The sequence below is a fragment of the Sturnus vulgaris genome, unplaced genomic scaffold (genome assembly GCF_052056855.1).
Source record: "Sturnus vulgaris isolate bStuVul1 unplaced genomic scaffold, bStuVul1.hap1 Scaffold_180, whole genome shotgun sequence".
Classification (NCBI taxonomy): Eukaryota; Metazoa; Chordata; class Aves; order Passeriformes; family Sturnidae; genus Sturnus; species Sturnus vulgaris.
In genome coordinates, this window is record NW_028276110.1 from 4,493,334 (window position 1) to 4,510,842 (window position 17,509).

A 17,509-nucleotide genomic window follows, 5' to 3' on the forward strand; every position below is an offset into this window, starting at 1 on the left:
AAAATAAACCCCAGTGCTCCTCACTGCCAGGCAGCCCCAGGGCTTCTGCTCCATAACCTCCCCTTCCTTCACTTCCACACTCCCCTTCAGAGCCCCTGGGCTGGTTTAAGGCCTCAATCCCTGTCCTGCTGTGTGACTGTCCAGGGACTGCAGGCAGGGACAGGCCATGGGCACTGCTGGGACAGAGCTGAGCTCTCCAACAGCATTTCCATCATTGTCCTGGTTTAGGGTAAGTTTGGGGGAAAACCTCCAGAAGGAGCCCCCAGACAGCAAACCCCACGACTCCTCCCCCCCACCACTGGGTTCAGGAAGAATTTCCTCAGAGAAGAGTGGGAAAAAAACCTGTTTATTTAACAAGCAAAACACTCCCCAGCACAGGAAAAAAACAACACCAGCTGACAAAATAACTCTTTCACCATTCTGAAGGGATGACAAACTCAGAGAGTCTCTTCGGCGAGTGGTCGCCCACTTATCAGTCTCTGGCCCTGGGGAATGACTGCTGCAGGTGACAGAATGTAGAGTTCCGGAGTTTCTTGGGGTTTCCCAGGTCCCCGTCCAGAACAGGTTCAGATGGTATCCAGGAGAGGGAGTGGACGGGGTGGAAAAAAAACAGTCCAGGGAAAAAGTTGGACTGCCTAGCTGAACTAACTAATAAGCAAAAGCCAGGCCAAAGCGAAGGAAAGAAAAAGAGGCAGAAGTGAGCAAGCACTCAAGCAAGCCGAGCTAAAACTTCTCCTAAACATAGACCATGGGGGAGGTGAGCCGGCTGATAACAAGACAAAACAAAGCTTCACTTTCAGAGTCAGTCCTGAAAGCACAGGACATAATACCAAACATAATCAGAACACACGATTGGAGATACAAACACCATAACATCACCCTAGGACAGGGGTGAATCCCATGAACAGCCCCACGTCGCTGTCAAAACACAGGAACTCCTCTCGGTTGTAGTGAATCATGGTTTAAAAAGTTAAGATTTTTGCTAAGGGTAGAAGTAGTTTCCATGACCAAGATGTAAGTTAGGTAGGTAAATGGTAGGTTAATAATTACTAGAAGCTTAGGCTAGAGCTAATTGGTATAATTATCTGCTATTATAAATTCACGTACAGAAGAATGTAAAATAAGTAAACCGTTAACCATGAAGCACGGGGCCTTGGATCGTGCCAGAGGGTCACTGAGACCTGATGAAGACTCTCCTGACTTCATCCTTCCAGACCACTGACCCACTTCGAGACCACCGACCCAATTCCAGGGAAGAACTGCACACGTGTGAAGGACTAATGGGCTCATTTTAATATGGGGTGGGGATGGGAGGTGCTGGGGTTATGCAGATGTATTGTATGTAAGATCTTGGGCAATAAATAGATGGCAAAGAACCTTGTTCGGGGCAGTCACACCTTTCGGAGGTGACTCCTATGCTGCCCACCGGTGAATAAACACACCACTTTGTAACTTTAATTAGTTAGAGGGTCTTTGTTGTGATTATACCAGTTTTTTTAACGATTGACTGCTCTAACTGGAACCTGGGGACACTTTATCAGTTGTGTCTTTCAGTGGGACCCATGAATGGTATCAGAAACTTTGGAGTTTGATTCTGACTGAATTCTTGAGAAATTTCCTAACAAACCACGGATGTGCCTTGATTTCCCTCTGGTCTGGTGCAGTTCATTAGGAAGCTTTCCTATTAAAGTTATGGAGAAATAATCCAAAGAGGGTCTTGGAGATATTTATTATTATTTTAAAGTGTGTGTTTTATTACTGTTCTCTTTAGAGGACAGCTGACTGCAGCATTCTGTGATTGATATTGATGCAGGGTTTCCCCTCAGGAGGTCTGGCCTGCTCACAGAAGCTGTGCCTTGAGGTCTGAGCCAGTGTGGACAACCTTGCTCCACATTCCCCAAACCCATCCTGTCTGTCAGAACTCACATGGGACCTGCTTTGCTTGGAGAACTGGCTGCACTCAGGCAAAGAGGGGTTTTTTCCATTTTTTTAGTTTGGAAGCAATCTAAAACTCCTATTTTTCCCCATTGAATACAGACACACTCCTCAGGTGTGTGCCAGACAAGGCCCCACCAAGGAGCTTCAGCTCTGGGGATCGGTGCTTCTGTACGGTGCCTGCAGTCAGCGCCATCTTTCCTTTCTGCCTCTAACTCCCATCATGCCCCGCGGCCCCATAGAGCCCCATTGGAGCCGGGACTACAATGCCCATCATGCCCTGCGCTCCACAGACACCCCCCCCCCCCCCCCCCCGCATCCGCTCTCCCTATGACCCATGCATGACCCCGGACCCTGGAGGATCCCTAAATGCTCCCTCAGGGCCCATTCCAGACCCCCCAAAACCATCCCCAAATCCCCTGAATGCTCCCAACCCCATAGATGCCCCTTTACAGCTATTTCTGGGAATTCATCTCCTGCCATCCCCCGGGAGCTCGCAGCACCTCATAACCCAGTCCCGCGCTGAAAACTCCTGCCCTGACCCGCACCCTAAAGAGCCCGGTTAGAGCTCCCCAGGCTCCCCCCATGTTCTCCCGACCCATATTCGTTCCCCCTGAGGACCTGAAGCCGCCATTCAGAGGCAAACATATTCCCCAAATGCCTTCCCAGATCCCCAAACTCTCCGTAAGAACCACTTCCGGGACTACAGCTCCCACCATGCTCCACTGTTCCAGTTAAACGCCATTCTAACCATGACTTCATCTCCCATCATGCCCCGCGCTGCCTAGACAGACTCTGCAGCTGCGACTTCAACTCCCGTGATGCTCCACGGCTCCATTAAACCTTATTATGCCCGCGCCTACAACTCCCATCACCCCCCACGCCCCAGAGAGCCCCGTTAGAGCCCCCGAGTGCCCGTCCGGACCCCGAATGGCCCCAGATTCCCCTCCCTGACCGCCAAGGGCCTCCCTGAAACAGCCAGGTAACATCCGAAGCCCAGACTTTCCCTCAGCATCTCTAAGTTCTCTGTTAGTGCCCACTCGACGCTCCCAAGTGTCCTCCCGTCCTCAACTTCCTTCTCAATTCGTTCCCCAGACCCAAAATTGCCGCGAATGTGCCCCAGAAATGTCTCCCTGGACCCGAAGTGGCCCCCTGGACCCTATCGGAGAAAAAGATGATAATAAAGGTGACCAAATGACTACAAATATTACAAATTATCAAATATTACAAATTATCAAATATTTCAAATTATCATAAAGAGGGAGAAATAAATAACCAGGAGAGATTATTTAATTAATGAAGGGAATTGTGTTAATTAGAACCATTGGCCAGTTTTTTTTGGTTGTTAATAATGTAAAGAGTTTTATTATAAATATAAAAAATTGGTTATAAAAATATAGAATCGTACTATTGTAAATAAGAAAAATATAATTATATTTGAATATTTAAGAACATTTTTAATTTAAAGAAAAATTTATGTGGTTTTTTTCTATTTGGGGTTGTCAGTCAAAGGTGGGTGATATCATGACACAGTTATGATGGGGGTGAGGAGCAGGTTGTCCAAACAGGGCCAGCCAGCAAGGGGCTCATTCTTCTCTGTGCCCAGAGCTCCTGAGGAGACATTCAGCACCAAGGTCACTCTGGAAATGCTTCTCTCTGTCATGAATGTCATTCTATTTGTACAATTTATCAGACAACAAGGTTAAATTTTGTTAAGAGCAACAGTTGTATATAAATTAATACAATCACAATATATTGGATACATATATCTGAACATATACAAAATTTGGCAGTGAGTAATTTAGTATAATTGAGGCTCCTTTAAAGCATAAGCAAAACCAGCCGGGGATACGGGGAGGGGCTCGCCCTTCCTCACGTACTGAACAATCAAGGCCAAAATTCCCACTTATATACTATATGCTAATACATATTAATACAGAAGTTTCTAGAAAACTCCTCCTAGTTTCTATTCCTAAAATCAACATCACTGTGTGTATGGGACATGCTCTACCAATGGGTTAGGGGGTCTCTCATCCTTTTGAGGGTCTTATTTCTGATGAAGGCTCATCGTCTTCATCAATGACCGAGGTGTGACCTGCAGGTAGCACAGGTGCCCTGTGTGACTGAGCAGATGTTTTCCATAATAGGACTCTGATTAAATCCCATGCCTGGAATCATCCCATTTTGGCCCATTCCAAGGTCGAGTCTTCTATTTCTAGATGCTGCTTGTCAGACCTACGTCCTTCTACTACTCCCTTCAAACATCTGGAGGATTCCATCTGCTTTGCCTCACTCATTTATTTTTTTTTGGCTTTGTAACAATTATTTTCTATTGATGTGAGTACAATTTTGCTAATATAGTTACAATTTAGTTAGCACGAATCTCATTTATCACATACATACATATCTGTGAGACTTTCCTGTCAAAGCATTATCCAACCCAACCCTGGCACATCCCAAGTCCAGCAATTTGCATGCACAGAAAGCCAAAACTCGGCAATTCCCCGGTTCCAGCACCAGCGCTGCTCAGATCTGGTGATTTGTGGGTGCCAGCACTGCAGATCCAGCAGATTGTTGACGCTGGCAGTGCCCAGGTCTGGCGTTTGCCAGCATTGGTGCCGCCCAGAGCCATCAGTTTCCTGCTGCTGGGGCACTCGGGGGTTGTGGCTGAGCAGGAAAGGTGAGCCTGTGCCGGGAGCTTTTCTTGGCTGGAGCAAAGGCTGGGCACGCAGAGACCTTCCTGGCACTGTGCCCTGGGCCAGCAGGGATTGTGCTGCTGGAGCCCACCCTCCATTTCTTCTGTCAGGCAGCTTTAGGACATGGAGGAGCCAGAGCAGAGCCTCAGCTTTCTGGATTCATCCAGAAGAATCCTGTGTGTGAAGCAGCCTGGGAACAGGGTTTCCATGCCAGGGCGGGCAATTCAGAGCCCTTTTCTCCCCCATGGGCTGAGGGTGTGGCACTTGCCATTGGCAAGGGCCCTGCAGGTGCCAAAGGGGCCGTTTTCAATCTGCTGAGAACAGTCGGAACTGAGAGCCTGTCCTAAACCTGCTTTTCCTGCAAATGTACTCAAGGAATTCTCTTTTTTTGCAGTCTCAGCCCCTGTGTGTGTGCAGGTGTACTGAGTGAAGGATGGAACGGGTCTATTGGGGGGGAATGTTCTCCTTCTCTAGTGGTTTTTGGTTTTCTTTTTGTTGTTGTTGTTGGATTTGTTTGTTTTCTTGGATGGGTTTGATTATCGTGGTTTATAATTTTAAATTTTGTTTTAATTTTTTAATCATCTCCTCGTGGCAGCTGTGGGCAGAGCTCTGTAGCTGTGTGTGACACTTGTGTGTGGCACAGTGAAGGTGTCCAGGGGGGCCTTGCCCGAGCTGTGTGCAGAGGAATCCCCATCAGGCCAGGCTGGGGGTGCTCCGTGGCCGGTGCCTTGCGTTGACTGGAAGCTGCCATGGAGCGTCTCCAGGGATGGAAGGTTGGGGCTGCCAGGGCTGTGGTGTCACAGACAGGGGAACGCTGGGGCTGCCACAGCTGCCGTGTCCCAGAGAGGGGAATGTTGGGGTGCCCTGCTCCTGGCCCGGCCCCAACAGCTCTGCCAGCTCCTCTCAAGGACACAAAGGCTGAGCCAAAGGGTGAGAATTGCGGGAGGGGCTGAGCTGGGAGGGACCCGGTGGGATCATGGAGTCCAGGGCCCTGCCCTGCACAGACAGCCCAACAAGGGGAGGCTGTGCATCCCTGGGAGAGGTGTCCAAAGGCTCCTGGAGCTGTGCCAGCCTTGCAGCTGGGAGCATTTTTTGAGGATAATGGTCAGTGATGGAGGATCATTCAGTAGGGGGAAGGAAGGAAGGAAGGAAGGAAGGAAGGAAGGAAGGAAGGAAGGAAGGAAGGAAGGAAGGAAGGAAGGAAGGAAGGAAGGAAGGAAGGAAGGAAGGAAGGAAGGAAGGAAGGAAGGAAGGAAGGAAGGGAAGGAAGGGTTATGAATATCCAATTTATCAAACAGCAAGATTAAATTTAGCAGCAAATTTTTGATAGTAATTTTTATAAATTTATACAATCAAAGTATATGAGATTAATGCAATCGAAGAATAGAATACATATATTTCAGGATATGTAATATTTAAGAGTAAGTAATTTAGTATAATTAAGGTTCATATAACCATAAGCAAAACCGACCAGGGGTACAGGGAGGGGCTCGCCCTTCCTCTTGTACCAAAGCATCCAGGCTAACAATCCCCCTTATATACTGTAGGCTACAGAAGATTCTAGAAAACTCTTCCTAATTTCGATTCCTAAAAATCTACGTCACTGTTGTTTGGTGCATGCTCTACTAATGGTTGGGGGTCTCTCATCCTTTTGAAGGTCTTATTTCTAATGAAGGCTCATCATCTTCATCAGTGTCTGCTGTGTAACCTTACAGGTAGCACAAGTGCCCTAAGCTTGGGTTATATAACTAAACATAAGTTCCCACAATAAAATTCAGTTCCCTGAATGGAATCATCCCAATTTGGCCCATTTCAAGGTCGAAACTTTTATTTCTAGATGCTGCTTATCAGACCTACCTCCTTCTACTATTCCCTTCCAACATCCTTCTTCAACTCCCAACATCTGGAAGATGTCCTTTGCCCTGTCTCACCCATCTCCCCCTCACTCTGTAACAATTGTCTTCTATTGATCTAAATACAATTTTGCTAATATAGTTACAATTTAATTAGCACGAATCACATTTATCACAATTCCCCCATTTCTCTTTTTGATCATATTGATTTGTGCTCTAAGAAGCTGTTGCTTGGTATTGTCTATGTTCCTTCATGCTAGCCTCCAATTTTTCTAATATTTCTCATGCTGCATTCAGCTTTTCGCACTCCTTCTCAAATTTTATTAACACTTCTCGTGCCAGGGTATTCTCTTTGCATTCAGTCACCATTTTCTCGATCTCTCTCCCTCGAGTGTGAGTGGATTGTGCTTTTAGTACCATCAAGAAATTCAGTTTCCTTTTTGCTGTTGATTCTGGATCCATGGGCATGGCTGTAAGTTGCATTCCTTGAATTACTGAGTGGATTAGTCTAATTAGACAGGGTATCATGCAAGGCAGAAACGATAGTCCTAAACCAGAACTAATAGCATGAATTTTTTCCACCACACACCCCCAAAGAGTTTATCCCACCAATCAGCTTTCAGGATAGAATTCAGTTTTTGGACTGGTACATGTGCCACTCTTTTCATTTCATCAGCAAGTTTTGTGATGGCTTCCCCGTGATCATCTATTTCCACACAGCACTCAGATTCATTAAACCTCCCACAAACTCCTCCTTCTTCTGCCAGCAGATAATCTAGGGCAATTCTCTTTTGATGTACAAATGCTCTCATTTGTGAATGCTGTTTGGCCAACAACTTCAAAGCGTCTGCCCTATGGTTTGAGATGACTTCCACTACTGCCTGGAGCCTTATCAACCAATTGAACAGGTAAATTTGAGTTCTATATCCCCAAGACCCATCCTGAGCCCAAGTAGCAGGTTCATAATGTGCTATAATTCTTTCTGCTGGCCATTCTTCATCTTTCCATTTTTGGTTTCCTCCTGCCATTGCAAAGTCGAAATTTAGTTCTCTTTTCTGTCTTTCTAAGGTTTCATAAAGTGGTGTTCCTAGTATATTGCCCTTAGACCTTGGTCTGACAAAGAAGGAGGGTCGTAGAACTCCTAAGGTACAAGTTCCTTCCCACTTTTGGGATAGTTCACTGTATGCTCATTGTCCACAGATCCAATATATTCCATCAGGGGCTTTCCATCTGTTTTCTGTGTTTTCTGGTTGTTCCCAATAAGATTTTAAGTCTTTTATGGATTGGTAGGGGTTACCTCCAGGACTGTTATGCCAGCACAAATCAGTTTGGTTATTCCACTCACAATCCATTTCTTTTGCTATTCCCCAATATCCAGTAGGACTCTTGGGTCGCCAGGTCTTTGTGTTATTGTCTGAATTTACTACTAAAGTAGATAGGCAAGGAGTATATCCCACCACTTCAGTGTATTTTCTCCCTTCCCGAGTTATACAAACTGTCCCAATTACTTGATGACTCAGAACCCAACCCTCAGGCTGCTTTAATGTCTTAGAAATTTGAGTATGATTCCATTTTAAAAATTGTTCTGGAGCCAAACCCTCACCTCTCCATGGCCATCTTTCAACCATTCTAAGTCCTCCACAAACAAAATATTTAGATAATCCCAATTCTGTGGCAATTTCTTGCATCAGATCTATGAATAGATTTTTATTTGAAGTTGGCAAGTCCCAGTTGCTATAGTGCTGTTTTAATTTTTTATACAGCTCATCCAGCTCCTTTAAGTCTTTCCCTCTGATCTTTTTCTTATCCTTCATTGTTTCTTTTTGTTTTCCAATTAATTTTCTTTTTGGCCCTTTTCCTTTTTCATCCTTTTCAAAACACAAGAAATTTTCATATCTAGAACAAAGTTGATCATTGTTAGGATAAGGAGCTCATCCACTGAATCCCAAATTGTTTCTTACCCAATTTTGTACTTTTCACACAAATTTCTAAGAAACTGCTACAATCGTAACAGGCAGCACTAACATGTGGCTATGCCACAAAAACTGATTCCATCTTATCCCTGACCCACATGGAATGATTGCATTTGTCACAGGGATCAGGAATGGTTTGATTCTTTACTGCTGGCTCTTGTGCTACTTGTTCTCTTGGAATTTGTTCCTGCATGGTTTGTTCTTTTCTGCTCCATGCAGTCTTACAGTTTTGGCCAGTTGCCAGGGATATTATTGTAAGCACAATGAAAAGAATCCTCAGGAATTTTTTCTTTCTACCTGTCTCAAGGCCCCTTGGGTTGCAGTCAAGGGCCGAGATGTCCATCTTCTCGGTAGCAAAGTTTTTATCCTGGGATTTGTTTCTTTTTGGTACCCTTGGCCTCACAAAGTTCGTATGAGCCATTTTAACTTTTTCTCTTCCAAAGATGCCACAAAGTATTTGTAGTTCTGCAGCACTGCCTTATCTCTCTTCCTAGATTGATCAGCTATTTTTCTTAATCCACTAAAGCTCTGGAGATATGCCAACTACAAGATTTGTTTTTACACAACTTGTCTCAATGGTGTTCCAAAAAATCACTAAAAAATCCTTTTAAAGTTAGCTGTTTACATGCACAACTTAAACAAACCAATTCTCTCTCTTTTTCTTTCACTCTAGTTACTCTTCACCACAAATTAAAACAACAGGTACAAATAACACAAATTTATGGACAACACTTTAATCCATGGTTAGTACATTCCCAGTGTGTTAATTGTTTTTGGGCCCTCTTAATAACAGGTGTTACCAGTCTCTTTTTCTGGAGTTGTAGTTCTTCTCAAATAAATCAGTTAATGTTGACTGCTGGAGGCTCCTGAGAAAATTTTAAATCCTCCTGAGCTGTTCCCATTGGTCAACGAGGTGTCTGATTCTTTCCCATCAGAGCTGTTCTGCCTTCAGGCTCAACGAGGTTGCAGTGGGAAGCCAATTCAGGATGTCCAGACTTTGATAATGCACCTCTCAAAACAACTTCAAACTGGTATTTCAAACAGCAATGCTATATAATAATATTTTTCACTGTACATACAAAAACCACATCCCCCCTTGGTCCCAAAGTACAGTGGTTCTATGCTAACTTTATATAGACTGTAGCCTTTTGGCACCCAGCACCCTCCTTAGCTTCACCATGGATTTTTTACTATTTTCTTGAGTAATTCGTTTCCTAATTTCAAATATTCTTATACACCCATAAAATTTTTTTAAAAATGGTCACAAAGTGCTCTCGTGCCCAGTGAATCCCCCCATGTGAGCTGTCTGGGATCTGTTGGGCCAAAAGTCCTGGCACCGCTCTTCTACCGTGGGCAGAAGAATCCATCCTTCTTCCAGGGTTACCCCCAGCTTCTTCACAGCCTTCACTTCTGCCAAGGAAAAGCATGGTGCCCCACCCTGTGCTTCTGCTTCCCCAAAAGCCACACTCACACTGCTGCTTTCTCCCAGGGCTCCCCCCCTGCTTCATCATCAGCCAAATTGTTTCCTTTTATTTTATGATGCTTGTATCCCCAAATAGTCTGTTCTGTTGGTGTTGAATATTGAATTCTGCAGCTTTAAGACTGATTCCAGGAGTGAAAGAGGGGAGAAAAAGTGCAGAATTAGTTATCAGAGACTACAATAACTCCTCCACATTCCTGCACACAGACTTAGTTGTCTGCAGTGGACAGCAGGAGAGAACTCTCTTTTGCTTTTTGGTTAATTTTTTTTTTCCGAACCAATTAAAGTGAAAAAGTGCCCTGGAGTGTCTTTTTCCTTTTTTTTTTTTTTTTTTTTTTTTTTTTTTTTTCCCCTTGAATTATTTAATCCTGATTTGGACTAAAGTCCCAAGAAAGCACTGGAAGCTCACACTGTAGCCCACCTAGCCTGGCCTGGGCCGTGGCATTTCCCAGCACTGAATGAACTGATACCAGACTCAGTAAGTCAGGCTGCAACTCACAAAAAAAACCTCTTTTGAATGTCATCTCTTCGAAACAACAAGAAGTTTTGCTGTTCAATATTGTTCATTTTTATACTGAAAAGCATTTTGCCTGTTAAATAAACAGTTTTCTTTTCTTTTTCTTTTCCCCTCTTCTCTCCGAAGAAATATTTTTCCCCTAACCAACTAGAAAAAAAAGACTGCTTAAATTTGTTTACTAGAAAAACCTTATTTAAAACTTTCCTCCCAAATTTACCCTAAACTAAAACAGAGTCCCTGTGTCTACTAAAAATATTATTTCTTCATTTTGAGAATCTACTTTCAGTTTTATCAAGGGCTCTTCTTGTGTTTTGGTCCTCATTAAATAAATGAGCCCCTGACCCTTCTAGTCTTCTTGAAGCATTTTTTTATTTTGCTGCCTTTTTTTGCAGATTTTTTTTTATATGTCCTTTTTTATGGCAGTAGAAACAAATGGGTCCTGTACCCCTAGAGACAGGACAAGAATTTTGTAAATGTCCTTTTTTGTGACAAGAAAAGCACATAAGTCTTGTGTCCGCAGAAGTAGGACCTGATTTTTCTTTCTTTTTATTTTTTTCCTGATAAACTCTCTGTGTTTGTGGCTGCTTGTATTTCTTGGACTGCTGCCATTAGAATCCTGGCTTTTATTATTTTTTTCTCATCTCTTATAACATACACTTCGTGTCCTTCCTTTAACAACTCCTGAAGCCCCCTATCCTGCCAATTTTCTAATTTCTTCAGCTTTTTCCTGAGGTCCCCCCAGGACTTAGCTACAAATTGTGTTTTCAAAAGGACCTGCCCTGCTGGTGTATCAGGGTCCATGCTTGAGTATAACTGCAATTCCTTTCTTAGTCTCTCTAACCATTCTGCTAGGCACTCATCTTTCCCTTGGTGCTCACTCAGAGATTTCCCTATATTTTGTCCCCTGGGCACTGCTCCCTGAATTCCTTGGATAATCATCCACCTGAAATCTCTCATATTTTGCCTATGTTCTACCTCCTGATTATTCCAATTTGGATCTGCCATAGGCCATGTCTCATCTCCCTGGCCTGGCCCCTGATGATCTCTATTCCAATCCCGTATTCCTGACTGTCTAATCATTTCTCTCTCTTCCACGGTAAACAGGATTCCTAAAATAGACTGCAATTCCACCCAGGCATAAATATTCGGTCCCAAAAACTGATCTAGCCTCTCTGCTACTCCAATAGGATCTTCTAGCATCCTGCCCATCTCTTTCTTAAATTCCCTAACATCCCCAGTGTTCAGGGGAACACTCACGTAACCAATAGGTCCCTGTCCTGGGGCCAGATTTGCCATTGGAACCTCTCTAAGAGGGTATAATCTATCCTCCCTTCCTGCTCCCTTGTCCTCTTTGTCACTTTCTTCCTCCTGTCCGCTTCTGCCTCTAGTTCTGTGTGCTACTGGCTCGTCCTGAATAGGGGGTGCATCAGGGACCAGGGGCTGGCCAGGCTGGCCAGGCTGTCTGTATGGGGGTGGGAGGTGATCTAACGGGTCCCATGGCTCCAGCCGGTCCTTTTTTACTGCCTGTCTTTTTGTTAGCAAAGGGTATAATGAATAACCTTCCTTTTCCTGCTTTTGACCTATAAATTTACCCTCCCCTTCTGGAAGCCACAAGGCAGCATACTCACTTTCCTCCTGGTTAAAAGGTTCTTTTGAATTCACATATAGATTTAAAGCCTGACAAATCCAATCCTCACATGATCCAAACTCTGGCCAGTATAAATTGTCTGCACGGATCTTTTCTTTTGTCCACTCAAACATACAGTACTGTATCATTTTCTGCTTACTTTTTCCTCTCCGGGATTCACTTGTATCCCAGTATTGTAACACTATCCTCAGGGGGCTGTCCTGAGGAATCTCGCTCCCCTTCTGGGAAACCCCCTCTCGGTTCCCAGGCACACCGGGTTCTCACAAACTATTCTCATAATTCACAACCCCTGGGTCAGAGATTTTACTTTTTTTCTGGCCCATCTCTGGCGGCAACAGCTTCCTGGCTCTCCCTCACTTGTTCTGCGGTTCAACTCCTTCCTTTAATATGCACTATCTCACTTTTCTTGCCAACCACTTGTTTCCTGACCACCTAATTCCTTCTTTTTTCTATCCTTTCCTCCTTAGCTTCTCTTTCTGGCTACTCTTCACAGTCCTTCTTGGTCACTTACTAAAACTTCCACCTTTTATCTTCCCAACAAATAGTTGAACCTAACTCATTCATTCCCTTCTCTCCTGGGAATTCTCAGAATGGGACTTTCCCTTCTGGTCCCTCCCGGGGTATTCACTCGCTCTCCCCAATTGCTTCCCTCCGCTCCCGGCCGTTCTCCTCGCGGAGAGACGGAACCGCGGTACGAGGAGGTCCCAATTACTTCAGCTAGGCAGCCGTCTCAGACATTCCTCACTCACACACAAGCACACAGCCGCCCCCTTTACCCAACCCCATGGTACTCACACAGCCCCGTTTTCACACAGGGTTCTTGTGCACAAGACGTTTTACGGGCACCTTTCCCTTTCTGCCGGCGTTCCCACGGGAGCCTTCTTCTGGCACAGCTCCTTGTAGCGAGCTTCTTTTGCTTATGCTTTATTTTAATTTGGAACTCCTTCTCCAGGAGAGCCTGGTCTAGCCTTGGGACCACCTTAACAATTGGTGGGGAGCTCCTTCCCAAAACTAGCCACTCTTCACTTGGACTGGAGTTCCCGGGTTTCGGCACCAAATTGTTAGGAATGGTTTTCTTTTTTTCCAATTAAACAAACAACAAAGATTAAAAGTAACAACAAATTTTTAATAGTAACAATTATAAATGAATACAATCAGAAGTATTAAAGGTGATTACAAAAATTATTGAAACTAAATACCATCCAAGTAAAGTATTACAATTGTATAATTTGGAATGGATAAAATTTGAGAGTAAGTGGTTTAGTGTAATTGAGGTTCATATAAAGCATAAGCAAAACCGACCGGGGGTACGGGGAGGGGCCTGCCCTTCCTCTCGTACCAAAGCATTCGGGCTAACAATCCCACTTATATACTGTAGGCTACAAAAGTTTCTAGAAAGCTCCTCCTAGTTTCTATTCCTAAGATCTACGTAACTATACTGCACGGCACATGCTCTACTAATGGGTTAGGGGGTCTCTTATCCTTTTGAAGGTTTTATTTCCAATGAAGGCTCATCATCATCATCAGTGACCGAGGTGTGACCTGCAGGTAGCGCAGGCGCACTGTGTGACTGAGCAGATGTTTTCCATAACATGACTTTAATTAAGTCCCATGCTTGGAATCATTCCATTTTTGACAGCTTCAAGGTTGAAGCTCTATTTCTAGATGCTGCTTGTCAGACCTCCGTCCTTCTACTATTCTTATCTGACTTTCTTCCAACCTCCTTCTTCGACTCCCAACCTCTGTAAGATGTCTTTTATCCTGTCTCACCCATCTCCCCCCCTGTCACTCGGTAACAATAGTCTTTTATTGATCTAAATACAATTTTGTTAATATAGTTACAATTTAATTAGCACGAATCACATTTATTACAGCTGCTCTGTTGTACTTTGCTGATAGAAGTGGCTGCTGAAGCAAAAGTTCAAAGAGCCCAGCAATTTAGACAAGCTCCTGCTCCATAGTTTTAGATTAAGCCAGGAGAGTTTTTGAATACAAAGGGTAAAAGGACAGTGTAAACCTGGCAGGACAAATTAAAAGAATTTCTCTCCTGCAGCTGTGTGTCCTTAACCTTTTAAAAATTAAGGGGTGGGGGGGGGTCGCATTTGTGGACTATTAGAGTTAGAGTGTGGTGGTTTGAGCATATTTTAAATCATGGCTAGAAGAATAGAAGGAGTCCCTCTCTCTCCCTGGTTTAGACTAGATCCTTGGGAATTTGTGAATCCAGTGAACTACTGGATAGAAAGAGGAAACGATCAGGTTCATCTGGAAGGAATATACAGAACCTCAGCAGGGAGATTGGTAGCTTTGGACTGAGAACAGCCTGCACAAGAGAGTCTGGTTATTCAAGAGAGAAGAGGAATAGCTTGCTTTTGTGGGTGTTACGAGGCTTTTGGGGCTTCAAGTGGTTGGCACTCCACGTGGTTACTATTACAGTTTAGGACTTGTGAAAAACGTTGGTCCCTGATTTATCAGTGTAAAACTCATCTGTCCTGCCAAGAACTTTATTTTGCTCTCTGTCAGGTTATCAGGCTGGTAGGTGCTTGTATGTGGGTGTGATCTGCCCTCTAGTGAAGAGAAGGGAGAACTTGCTTAGAAAGAGCTGCACCGTAAGAGCCACAATTTAGGATGAATTGTAACAGAAAATAAAACTAAAACCCAGGATAAACCAGTAGTGATAATCATGGAACACATTGTCTTCACATACAATAATAAATACACTTAAAGTTAGGCAATTCTTCTTCTGAAAAGCTTGGTAACAACTCGATTTAATAATTTTAGATGGACTGGTGCAATGTGAAAGGTGTTCATTTGCTTTAGCAGGATCTGAAATCCATGGGTAGATCCAGTTCAGAATCTCTGTGACTCCTTCAGCTGCAGCACTGAAATGTTCCTTTGCTCTGGGCAGTGCCCGAGTACAGCCAGACCAGCAGGAGTAGGGATGGATGTTTGGGATGTGTGCCGGGATTCAAGATCCTGCTGTGTAAACAAGGCATGCATGGGATGGTAGCAGGCAGATTTTTAGATCCCGAGGGCCTTTTTGCACACGAGAAAACATAAGGCATTAGACTTGATTTTCTTGCAACTGAATAAAAAGTGATTGGTGTGTATATGATACAAAAGAAAAGGAGAGAACCATGCCCAAGTCCTCTCCCACAGGAAGGATGCCCTACTTTGGTACGAAATTCTGCTCTTGGACACTCCCTGAGACCACCAGTGCTTGCAGGCAAATAGCCAAATGCAAAATGTGCCTTATGTTCCACATTCAGCCACTAAATCTCTCCTTTATCAGAAGAGATTCCTCTCCCTGGAAGCTCTCAGACTCACAACAATGCCCAAGCAGTCCCAGAGACCCACTGCAGTTTCCCAGCCTCACCAACCCAAATGCCAAAAAGCAGCCCAAGTATGAATCCTCCCTGTGAGTCCCATCCCTTCAGCACAGGAGACAGGCAGAGCTGTTTCCAGCCACACCTTGGGTGTCATTCTGCCACCCAGACATGGGTCTGACAAGGCTGAAACTGAGCAAGACCCTCAGGAACAATCTGAGTGCAGATTTCCTGTCAGCAATGGGTGGCAATATTGTCCTGCTAGTTATTCATAATAGACAGGTTTATAGACCACCAGCACATGGGCCCATCCCTAAAATTCCTTGCACTTGGTTATTTTAAAGGCAGGTACCACCCTCCATCTCTTCTTTTGCAAGGCAGAAAAGCATTACCCTCAAAAAACACAAAGCTTTCCTGAGGTAGCCAAAAGAACTTCAAACTGTATCTAAAACAAACCAAAAAATATGCAGGTGCTTTGCATTGAACAGTAAGAAAATGAACAAAACAAAACTGTTTCTGAGGCTCCAAAAGAACAGAGAACATGGAACTATTTACATCCTGGAGACTCGGTTAAGGCACTTGGGCTCCAGTCTCAGTCACTGTAAATTCTGTCTCGTTCAGTGGATGAGCTCAGGCTGGCTCCTGGTCACATCTCTTGGCTTTGTTCAGCAGAAATCTCTGGAACAAAAGGAGGGATAGAGAAAACATTTGGGTAGATTCATCCAACAGGCACGTCTGGCACTAAACACTCAATGACTGGAGTGACTTTACTCAAAGAGAACCTGCAGAGCTCTTTGACTTTCAGCAGCTGCCTCTTTATGGAGAGGATTTTTACAGCCTCCCAGCCTTTCTGCCAGGCACATCCCGATTTTTTTCTTTTGCAAGTTTGCCAGCAGATCATGGCAATGCATCCCTTTGCCCAAAGGGGCCCACAAAACTTTGTGTTTTATGGAAAATGACACTGCAAAGGCCCCATGGGATGGCAGGTTACAGCTTCTGACTCTTCCCCACTGCTTCCACCACAGGACAACACATTTGTAATGACTAAACAGGACAAAAACGAAGCAGCAGCTCTAAGAATTCCTTTTGGCAAATGTTGGTCACAAGCCCAGCAAGGAGTCAAAAGTCCAAGTGCTGCCCAGCTGTAGCTAAGCTACTTAGCAGGTGCTCTCCCCCATCCCTCCCTCTCTCTTTGCTCCCAAAATGAGGAATGAGGAAGCAGGAACTGGGGTGGCTGCAGGGCCAGCCCTGTTTGGTGTCTTCAGAAACTGCAGGCAGGGCTGTGAAACAAACACTTACTGTTCCAACTTTAGTCTTCTTGTCTTGTCTTCATTTGGCAGAGAAGTCGCTGGGAAAGGATTCTTCTCATCCCCTGCAGATCCCTGAAAAACCATAGAGAGAAAGCTGGTCAGAGAGGGATGCCTAAAGCAATTCCAAAGCCCGGCAAGCCTAAATTTCCTGAGAAAATGTTCCTTTGTCCCAGGCATAGTCTGTGCTCCAGGATCTCCCCCTCTCACCTCCTTGCCCAGCAATCCCTCCAATAATGGAAATGGAACCTTGGCTTCTCACTTGGCAACTCACAGTGCTTTGGAATCATTAAACTTCTCCCAAGCATGGAGAAATTCAGCAGCAGGTTTCCTTCTCAGTGGCTGAGAGAGCAGTGAGGGCTGGAAGGAGGAAAATTATCAGGAAAAAATGAGCTATTAGAAGGCAGCAAATACAGTGTGCATAGCCTGGCTTAACTCACAGCCCCACCCTCCCCCAAACATCCTAAATCCCACACCCCAAGCCAACAGTAAACAGCCAAATTTTAACAAGCAGCCAGTAAAATCCGATTTTATAACCCAGAAATGCAAAGCTGTAAGGGTTATGAACTATTTTGTAAGCAAGCTATAAAACTTCAGGCCCAGGCTGCAGCCACACCCAGAGGTTTGTTCTTTCTTATTTTTAAAGAAGATTTAAAAGATTTCTGTTTAGAAACACACTCCTTTTTACACCAGTCTTGCATTTGCAGTTGGCTGCAATCAGAAGGAGTTACTTATCTGAGACGATGTTTCTGAAGATAATCACACAGCACGTGTGGG

General features: G+C 44.4%; 1 long non-coding RNA gene across 1 annotated transcript; it reads right to left on the reverse strand.

Moving 5' to 3' along the window:
• Window positions 1-15,743: 15,743 nt before the first annotated feature.
• On the reverse strand, window positions 15,744-17,123 carry LOC106854832 (uncharacterized). Its single transcript, XR_001403304.2, has 3 exons — window positions 17,007-17,123; window positions 16,725-16,807; window positions 15,744-16,103 (listed from the first exon to the last, which is right to left on the reverse strand). It is a non-coding gene; the product is annotated as an uncharacterized LOC106854832 (long non-coding RNA).
• Window positions 17,124-17,509: the final 386 nt, after the last annotated feature.